At 41.4% G+C, this 10,568-nt stretch overlaps 1 long non-coding RNA gene across 1 annotated transcript in view; it reads right to left on the minus strand.

The window, feature by feature from the left end:
* Positions 1–9,931, minus strand: part of LOC127021583 (uncharacterized) — an 88,440-nt gene extending 78,509 nt beyond the window's left edge. Inside the window, exon 1 of the long non-coding RNA XR_007767240.1 lies at positions 9,873–9,931. This is a non-coding gene — a long non-coding RNA (uncharacterized LOC127021583). The remainder of the gene's footprint in view (positions 1–9,872) is intronic.
* Positions 9,932–10,568: the final 637 nt, after the last annotated feature.

Consider the following 10,568-nt stretch of genomic DNA (forward strand, 5'->3'; position numbering starts at 1 on the left):
TACTGAGATTTTCAATCAATTTTGGAGTCTCTTTCTACTGAGGATTAAGCTTGATGATTAAAGGGACTTTATGTTAATTTCAATAAAATTTTGCTTCCCTTTTCATTTACTATTTTATCAATTCAGTAAGAGAATTTTGCAGAGTCTCAGAGCTCAGCTCTTGAGGTGTAACACAACAGTTTCTTGGAAGACTGTTCTTTCTCCCTTTTACACTGACTATGATAGAGGACTTCAGCAATGGTCTCTCTCCCCTTTGACACTAACCTGCTGGAAGACTCCTAATGTCCTCCTCCACCCCCACTGTTCTCACTAAATATATTCTGACAAAGGATCAGAAAGGTGAATGACCGGCACATCCCCGTGACCACTGTGGGTTATCCTTATAGCTGCTAAAGAGAACAAATACAAATCATGGTCTATGAGCAAAAGCCAAGAATAACTCGCGGGCAGCACTGCTGGTGCCTTTAGAAAGCTTTTCACACAATAATGAAAATCCTAGATACTGCTAGACAACATAAGAGAACAACAAACCAACTGTAAATTTCAGCCCAAGCTACAGTGACTGTTATCAGACTCTGCGTTATGATGGCCCTGGAAGCCCCAATCTAAAAATCACATAAGAAAGGGCAGGAAAAAGCTCCAGGGTCAAACCCATTCCCTACCCCGAGGCAGCAACAACATGCCTAGCTGTTCCTCTGAAGTGTTTGTCTTGCCTGCTCAATAAGTCTGCCCCCCTCACTCTGGGTCTGCACAGCCGAAGAGGACCAGTCCCTGCACCACAATGGTTAATAGCTGAAAATAAGAATAGAAGGAAGGCAGAATTCATTCCTCCCTTGTTACTGATGGGCAAGAGGGGCCTGCCTGAGCTGTAGCCCCAACTACTTGAGCAAAACAGCTGTCCCAGCACAAGGGACAAAGCTATGCTTCTTCCAGTTAGACGATAACCCAAAATGCAGCCCTGCACACCAGACCTATGCACTGTGTGTGCACTTAGCCCAGTTGGAGTTGCTGAAGTTGGAGGCTGTTCAGTTCATAAGGCACTGGCCCTCCAAGTGCTTTCCTGAACTGGGTGCACAGCTTATAAATACACAGCAGAGACTGATGAAGGAAAATATAAGGAGACCTGGGAAGTCCCAGGGAGAGAGTAGATAACAAGACCAGTCCAGAGAGCAAAAGCTACAAAGAAAGCTTTTCACCTAGCTGGGAGAGAGAACTGAAAATAGAGAAATGGGCATCAACACAGGAGTGTAAAGCAGTTCAGCCTTATACACAGAGGGATGAGCTAACAGCCTTTAAAAAAAAGAGTATACATTTCTTCCTAACCCTAACATTGATCAGCTCTGTGATGCAGGGCCAGCAACCTCCCCAGCCAGGGCCCTTCCTTTCCCCATCTCTTGCTGGCTTCATCAGGAGTTCTTCCAGGAAGGAACAGCTTCCCAGTACATACATCCCCAGTACTCCATCCCAGGGTGTCATGGGCTCAGCTGGGACCTCTTCTCCCTATTCTTATGCAATTAATCCAAAGTCAGGATGAGCAGTGATTGTTTTGACAGAATAGACGAATTTTTTCTACACTGGTAATAGTAATTTTCCACTTATTTTCTTGGCAATTTGCTTAAAGATTAGATTTTGCTAATTATAAGAGATACATTCATAAACACCCAAAATTTCATTTAATTTTCCCCTCAAAAAAATCCTTTCAATGAAAACTGATAGATTTACAAATAGTCTTTGTCACTGTAAGTTCCTTTTCACCAAGTACACCTACCAAGTGCATAAAATATTGTCCAGTTCCAAACATGATACCAGCTTTGCAGACAAAGTACTCAAGGTCAAGCCAGAGGTCAAATAGCTCAACAAATGGTGAGGGTTGAAAACACACTCTTAACCTCATGATCCCCTCCATAGCGTCTTGCTCTTGTGCCACCTCATCCCTCTTTGCTCAGTACCTGTATTAAGAAAAGCTACATACTACATAACTGACTTCACCTACATCCTATCCATGGCTATTTTTAACATCTCAGATCTGTTGCAAGTCTCTACCTCATCCCTTTTTAAGGTAAATCTATCAAAGAAAGAAGTCCTTCTCTCTGCAGAACATGGCATTTTTCCCCTCAGGAGACGGAGTAGATTTAAGACCCAAGACCTAATGATTTAGCAGAGCCAGAAGAAGGAGCTGTTCAGCAGCAGAAAGGGAAGAATTTCAACTTTTTATTCCGAGAAGCATAGCATTTGCTTCTTCCATAAGTGTTCCCAAGAAAAGTGTGCCTAGAGAAGAGATTTGAAGTCATTTTTTTTAAAGGGATTTACGCTCCCACTGAGCCCTGTGCCTTTGGACTCACGCCAGCACTACTGAATGATTACAGTGGATTCCAGCCATTCATTCTTCACCACGCACATTTCAAATTCATCAAACAGTAGTGCTTTGCTCTTCCTGCTTCTGATGGAGATTGCCAAGCAACAGCAATGCATGAAATGTTTTTGCTTATGTGATGAGGACATGCTTGGTCATTGTAAATAGTTTCTTTAGATCTACTACCTCAGGTCATGGATCTCTTAATAAAGATTAGTGCTCACCTTTCTTCCCAGAGTGTGGTTTTATTGGTATCTCAGAAACAAGAGCACCTGGGCCTCGGCCTTTGGTTGGTTGTTCCCCAGGCTTCACCCTAGGTCTTCTCAGCACTTGTTTCTCCTGCCAAGGGAACTGCTCCCTCCATTCCTCATCCTCACTCACAACAAATAAGCAGAAGCTGACAAGGGTTAACAACAGGTCAGTGGTACTCTCCTGCTCAACAGGCAGGTTCTGGGAATCTCCTTAACGGGAAGGTGCAGACAAAGTTGTTCTCTCCCCCTCCTCTTAGTTCTTGGCATCCTTGTAGTCATCATGTTCAGAACAGAATTAGAGGAGCCTTTCTTCTCTCTTACAGAATAGCCTGGCCTGTCTTATTGTCCCAGGGAACTACCGGGCAAGAAACCAACCAGGTCTCTCGCACAGCAGTACAACACCCTCCACATACTCAATGTACCCTTAGACATTTCTTCTCCTTACAATTAAATCTAGAGGATGCTATGCTGATCTACTACTCAGTCCTACTCTCCAATTCTCACTCACGCTGAAAAAAAGTATATAGAAACTGTGTTGCCCTATTCTTTAGGTAAGCTATGATCCTTGTATTGCTGTCAGCAGTTTGATTAACATGGTTACTGCTCAGTACAGACTCCAGAGCTCCTTTTGAGAGATGCGTAGGTGAAAGGTTTGTCTGAGGAACCCACTGGAATCAGCCTGGGTTTAAAAAAATAGTTTAACATGCTAATGTGACTATTAAACACACAGAAGCTTATCACTTTATTGCAGTTGTGAATGCAGAGATGCTAGGGAGCATCTTTGTTATAATAAAGATATGAAAATCCTTCGCGTTCATCTAGGGTTTTGAGCTGAGCCCAAGCTGAAGCCAACAGTATCTTTTTCACGGTACAGGGTTCTTAAGATGCCTCTGAAGCTTTTATCAGATATTTCAGCACACAGTTATTGAGCACAGGTGCGAAAATACAAAAGTAGTTCCATCTCTGTCTGCACTCCTTGATGGAAGAAAACAGGTTCTCTGTTCTGTGCCACTGCTGCCATCCAGAGCCGGTACGAATGGCTGTTTTTCTAAAGTCTGACTCCAGCAGTAGGATATCTGCTAGAATTTCATGCTGCAGCATTGCTAGATTTTATTTGCTGCATTTGCAATGCCATCCTTTTTCCCTTTAAACAAATTGACCATTAGAGAACATTCTCTGTGAGAACAGCTCAGAGAATGCTGGCGCTTTGAATGTTACGCTGGAGGATGGGAAATTTGTATCTTTTGATGGAACAAAGTCACTGGTTTTACTTTGCTGTCGCTTTTTGTTAAGCATGTGTCCAGCTTCATTTACATGCCTGTCAACATCCCTTTTCCCTTGCTCAGAAACACTAAGGCCGATACCACAGAGCTCACACTGGAAATGGAAACACAAGAATGCATCTCTATACGTACACACTCACAGCCCTAATGTCAGTTCCAGGGGGCAGCCAGAAGAGAAATACCCATGCATTTTAGTTATGACAGACACTTAAGGACCAGCTTTTCTGAATTTGGTGCCAAAAATATGCAGATTTATTTTTCTAAATAAACAAAGCAGTCTTTGCCATGCACCGAGAGCTTTTTTTTGTTCCTTAGAGGGATATAGGGATGTGGAAAAGGGGAGGGATGCATCCTGCATTTTACTGCTGGATCTATTACATGAGTCCTATTCACTTCATTCTGTTCTCCTCTACTTTCCTAATAAAGACAGCTTCACAGCAAGCCCTCTTTGGCATAAAATTTCCTGCCAACTGATGTCAGAAACACACAGTTTTCAGGTTGTATTTAGTTCCCAAAGATGTCAGAGCTATACTTGTGACCAGATTGGACACTGGTCTTAGCATTTGCAAAACTGCATGTGTAGCAGAGGATGGTCACCCGAAATCAAGCAAACTAGCCCCTTCAGGGTAACATTGCACCAGGTAGAAAATGGGTAAGGCAAGGGCATGTATAGGATTTAAACACAACAGAAAGATCTTTCCATATATGATGTGATGCAGAAAACAGTCTGATAAGGTGCAAGTGATGCAGGACTGCATATACCAGCCCAACCCATGTGGTGTCATTGAGGTTACCGAAACCACCATCTGCTGGTTCGCCAATATCCGCCATCACATAGGATGCTCTTTCAGAGTAGGAGCCCGGTTCAGCTACACAGGCTCTCAGCAGCACTGTCCTGCATTCCGTTAAAATGAACGGGGCCATTTAAAGACAGAAATAAATATTAATAAGGCGGGCAGAATTCAGCTCATAATGGCTTCAAAGAACATTAAGTATTTTTAGGCAGCATGGGGGCTGTTGTATCAAACTGCTGAATGCAGTAAAGGCATTCACTCACTTGCACAAAATGACTGCCTGTCTCAGTCATTTTAGACTTATTTGACAGTGTTCTTGGTAGAATCAAATATTTCTAAATTCAGAAATTCAGCAGGGAATCTCGCTTTGTTTGCAACTTTAGAACATCAGCACCTTCTAGACAAGTTACTACTAGAAGTGCAATTCAAATTTATTTTTGTACATCTCTACTAATAATAGTGGAAAATGCATCAGGCCTATTTAACAGCAGACAAAATCATTTTTGGTATGATTTCCAAGGGCTGTATTTTGCATTTGCATGATGATACTCTTAATCAAATCAATCTTATGCTCCAAAGATGAGTATTTAATGTAGTATTTTAAACCATGTTGTACCCTGTGTTCTACATGAGAAATAGCCAGGGTGTATGCCTGTGCCTTAATGAAATGGGATTGGTCTTAAGACATACATTCCCTTTGAGAGAAAGGTGTTAGGATGGGATTCAGCAGGTGGCACTGTTACACATAATTTAACACTTTTTTTACAGAATAGGTATATTTTTTGATTTGGAGATGGGTTATGCCTTTGTTAGTTTTGCCAGTGAAGTTTCTTTCTGGAGATCAGGAAAGAGAGAAGGACAGGTCTTCCAAAGTGTAGGAGGTTCTCTCTCCATTTTAATCTCTCTCACAGGAGTCAGCAGCTGAAGCAGAAGTTGAGGTGTACATTGGAAAAACTGGGAGACATGATACATTTAACTTTAAGACCATTTCTGTTTCAGGAAGAAGGTGTACACTTAAATAAATATCACATCACTCTGAATACAGCCAACATCTGTATTACTCAGCTTCCAACAGGGAGTCAGCTCACAAAAATTCCTGAGGGACAAAACCTTCACATCAATGATGCTCACAACATTCAGTAGCAGTCAAAAAAAAATTGTTGAGTACCTAATGCTGTTTCTTACGCCGAATGTCACTTTATTGTACTGAAATTGGTATGCTCCTCTATGTGAGCACCAGGAGGCCTACTGGGCTTAACAACGTAAGAAATTTGGGTATACTACTTGAACTCTATCCTTTTCTCCTGCCCTTGTACTTTTTCTGGGTTAACTGCAGTCCAGGTGGAATAGATGTCAGAAAGGATTTCCTTTCATTATTGCTGCTCCCTGGCTTCATGCCCTCTATCATAACTACTCCCACCACTAGATGCCCCAAGAGGAGATGCACTAATTTGTAGTTCCTCACCAAGGAAGAGTTAAGCATTAGGAGAAGCCTTCTAACAGCAAGGAAAACAAATTGTCAACTGTTTTGGCACATCCATCACTCTCTAGTCTACTCTAAGATCACCAACCACCTCCCAGCAATGTGCACAGCAGTATTTGAATTAGTCTTGAAGGTGGAAAGCTGGTCTCTAGGCACCAGCCTTGTTTTCCTAGAGCTCTCTCGCTCACTCATACTGTCAGTCATGACAGAATTAGTTACTGGCCTGCTCCCAGTCCACTTTCCACAGCATAGCTGGGTCCACTACTGACTGCCCATCAACTCTTCCCAATAATTTTTAAAACGTGACTTCAGTTTCAAAGAACTGATTCTTTATCACTGTTGCTAGTATTGCAAGGAACGAGATTTTTGAATCCATGCAGTTTTGCTGCACAGCCAATGATGGTAGCCAATGCTTTTGAATCAGATCTAGCATTTTTTTTTCTATCTACTTGAACAGAATTCACCAAACATGAAACAAATTAGCTTTTTCTTTTTTAATTTTTTTTTTAAAATCATACTGTTTCAAAACTGAATTTTGCCAGCATCAAAAGCTTTGAACTTCTATCTAGGAGGTTGAGCTGAGCAAATAACAACAGATATTGCTGCCTAAGCTTTCGGGGAAAGGCAAGGATGTGGAAGCATCAGGAAAGATTTGAGAGAACAGTTTTGTCTGTTTTGAGGCAAATCTATACTGAGATTAAAACAGCTTTTAAAACATGTTTGAACCAGGAAACCACAGGTGGGAAGAATCAGATGACATCCTCCTATGAAGGCTAAAGGAAATCAGGAGAGAAGATCTACAAAAGGCAGACTGGTATCCATTGCAGACACTGAAGCAAGGGGCCTCCTTGGCAGGTGCCATGTGGGAAAAATTTGGGGAAGTTATCAAAGAAAAAAGGAATTATTGGATTGTTCTGTCTTACTTGGGGGCATGCTTATTTCTTTACTGAGAGGGTGGTCAAACACTGGAACAGGCTTCCTAGAGATGTGGTCGATGCCCCAAGCCTGTCAGTGTTTAAGAGGCATTTGGACAATGCCCTTAACAACATGCTTTAACTTTTGGTCAGCCCTGATTTGGTCAGGCAGTTGGACTACATGATATTTGTAGTCCCTTCCAACTGAAATAGTCTATTCTATTCTTACTAATTTTCATGCAAGAATAAATGGAACTGAGAGCAACTCAGGCCTCTGTGTATGAACTGTAGAGAGAAGTTATCAACCTACAGCGGGAACGATTTAAATATAATTTGTTCCTGGATACTAGACGAGGAGACTGTACTTCCAAAGACATGCCTACTGCTTTGAGTTAGCATTTGCCTTTTGAACTCATGTCCATTTGTAAAGTCTTTGGCACCAAGAAGAGCATTGATGCTATACAGAAGCTGCCTATTTGGGAATGAATTCTCCATCACTGAGATTCCAGTGACCTTCACAGGACATGGCTGGTTTCCATGCCTGTGAGTTATTCTGATAGGAAACTAATATATGCAATTTGAAGGCAGCGTGTAAGCTAAGGAAACCAGCAGAGAAAACTCAGAGACCAGTATCAGATGGGCTTAAAGAGACTTTTAGTATGGCAGGACATGCTGGGCTATTCTCTCTGTAAAACAATACCATCTGCCTTCTCCCTTTAAAAATTAAAATTCAAATGAAAGCATAATTCTGACTGTTTCAGCCTTTATCAAACTCAACTGTTCAGCACAGCATTAAATAGTATGAAATAAGGACTCTTGGAGGACTGTGCATACTGCATGAAAGCATTCATTAAGTCTAAGTTATGGTTACTTCTGCTGTCAAGTCAACAATGCACAATCAGTGGTGGCTAAAATTTTAGGCTGGTATGTTAGACTAACAAATAGCTTTTGAGCCTATATAAATTCTGTTTCCTGCTAATGAGGACAAATTATATGTCACCACGGGATGAATTTCTTTCTTTGCACCAAACAAAATAAACAGGAAGAAACTTCTTGCAGATACAACTTTGTAAAAACTTGTCATGATTTTTGCTAGAGACAGCACTTCTGTTTTCAGCACTTTGGTTCAGCACAAGAGCACACAAAGATGGGGCAAAGGCAAGGACTAGAAGATTTGGATTCAAACGCATTCAGACTTTGAAGGGAAAGAACAAAAAGAAATTGAAATTCACACCTCTACATGATTCTGCAAGTGCCCCATGTTGTCACAAAGATATGGATTCACATGAAAATGAAGCATCTCTGAAGCTCAGGGTGCACTGAATCCAAACACAAATTTCATGACCAGGACCATCACTAGTTAGGATAGGCATCCTACAGTATCACGGACCATCAACTTGAACTATTAGATTTTATTGAATACTCTTCCTAAAGTTCACAGGCTGCTCTTTGCCGGCTTGGCAAATGCCAGCTCAGAGTCATTCAAATCAGCACTGCAAAACAATGTCCCTGTCTCATTTCCCTCTGCCTGTATCACCACCACTTCCTGTAATCCACTTCACATCAGGCACAAAACCTTGTCTCTCCCACTGGGCTTGCCACAGCCAACCCCCACAGCATCTCTAATAATGCTACTGATATCTGTCCAGCCAACACTGCTGGCTTCCATCACCTCAGAGTATTTTTTTATTTTCTACCTCAGTGTCCCATAAAGCTCAGAGAAATTCCCAATGAACAACCCACCTTCCCTTTGCTGCGATGCACACAAAGCACTTAACAACAAGCAGGCTGCTGGTGCAGTCTGACAGCTGCCTATCACACTAACCAGGACTGTCTCATTAATCTCAGGTGCTCCCCATCTGCCCACATCCAGCTCTTGTCTCCTCTCTTCTATTCCTATTACCTTTTGAACCAGTTCCTTTGCATTTCAATACCTACCACAGCAGGACTCTGGCCCTATATAGAGGTACTTGGGTGTTACTAGAGTATAACAACATGCTATTACATACATTATTTTCTAAGCTCATCAGCCAGGCAACCACACTAGCTTGCTGCCATTAATGCTAGTAGCAGGTAGAGGAAACTCTCTATGCTTTGGTAAAAGAATGGACTACAGAACTAGCCATGTACCTGAAAAACCATTAACTAAATCTAAACAATATGGCAAACCAGTAATAAGAGATCCTAGATGCACATTAAATATACAGCACATATCCCAAGACTGCAGTGATGCAGTTTTGGATTATTCTAAGTTTATATTATCACTTTAATACCAGCTATGTTACTAGTGTAACATATTTATATTGTGCTCAGTGCCTTCCAGGCAGGATTGCTAGCAATGAGAGCTGAATTTCCACAGACTTTTAAAATTTATCTAGAAAACATTAGGTGTACAGTATTTCAAGTGGGAATTGAGAATAACACCACTGGCCACATCACCATGGATCACATGAAGAGCACATAACTCCTTATGGAGAACAAAGCTTACACCTCAGGGACAAAAGAAGAATCACACAAGCATTTTACAATTAGTATGCTTCCTCAGGATCACTAAAACAAAAAATTACATGTTTTGCAGTCCAGACCATGCAGTTGAATCAAGACAAAATGGCCCATACCTCTGTAGAGCTCTACTCTTCCAGTGGGTAAAGAACCCCAGAAAGCAAGCTCTTTGAGAGGGCTGCAAGACGCACAAGTCAACTTGTGTAGAAAAAGGGCTGGTTTTCCATGTAAAAGATGGTAAAGCTTGTTGTAGGCTGTTTGGAAGAAAACACAAATAAAAGGATAAACCTACCTTAACCTTGCGTTGCACTAGAATGAAGGTGAAAGTTTGCACAAAGCAGCCCAAAAACAATAGCCTCAAATTTCATCCTGAGACACAAACACCCCTGCCCCTCTGCAGGCTGCAAAACACCTGAACGTATTCCGTTGATAAAGGGAGTTTAACCTCTGCCCCTCAGCCCATGTGCTCCTGGGAAGTGTAGTTCAAGGTAGTTAAGTGACAAAGTCTGTGGATCAGAGTGAATTACAGAATGTGATTTCTCAGGATTGTTTATTTGGATGCAAGAGAAGTCATTAATTATTTGATGGCTTGTTTTATAGAAGATTAAATCAAGTGTTTTCAGCTGAAAAGACTTAAATCTTTGGGTTATTGCAAGAGGTTAAATTTCTCCTACAAAGCCAATTTAACCTCAGCTCAGGTAAGGGAGTGGAGATAGAGTTATCTTAGAAAATGGTTCCATAAACTTTGACGTGCTTATTGTTACATTTGATAGGAAGTTCTACAGACTGAGCTGTGTAGGCTTAAATATTTTATATTAAGTCTTCTAATATTTTATCTAAAAGATGTTTTTCACCATCTTTACCATTTCTCCAGGTGCAAGCCTGCCAGTCACAATTGATTCCTGATTTCCCAGTGCTTCACAAGGATGTCATCCCCTTCATTCCAAACCAAATCCTTTCTAGCATTTCAGAAGACAGAAATAAAATC

The sequence above is a fragment of the Gymnogyps californianus genome, chromosome 13 (genome assembly GCF_018139145.2).
Source record: "Gymnogyps californianus isolate 813 chromosome 13, ASM1813914v2, whole genome shotgun sequence".
Lineage (NCBI taxonomy): Eukaryota > Metazoa > Chordata > Aves > Accipitriformes > Cathartidae > Gymnogyps > Gymnogyps californianus.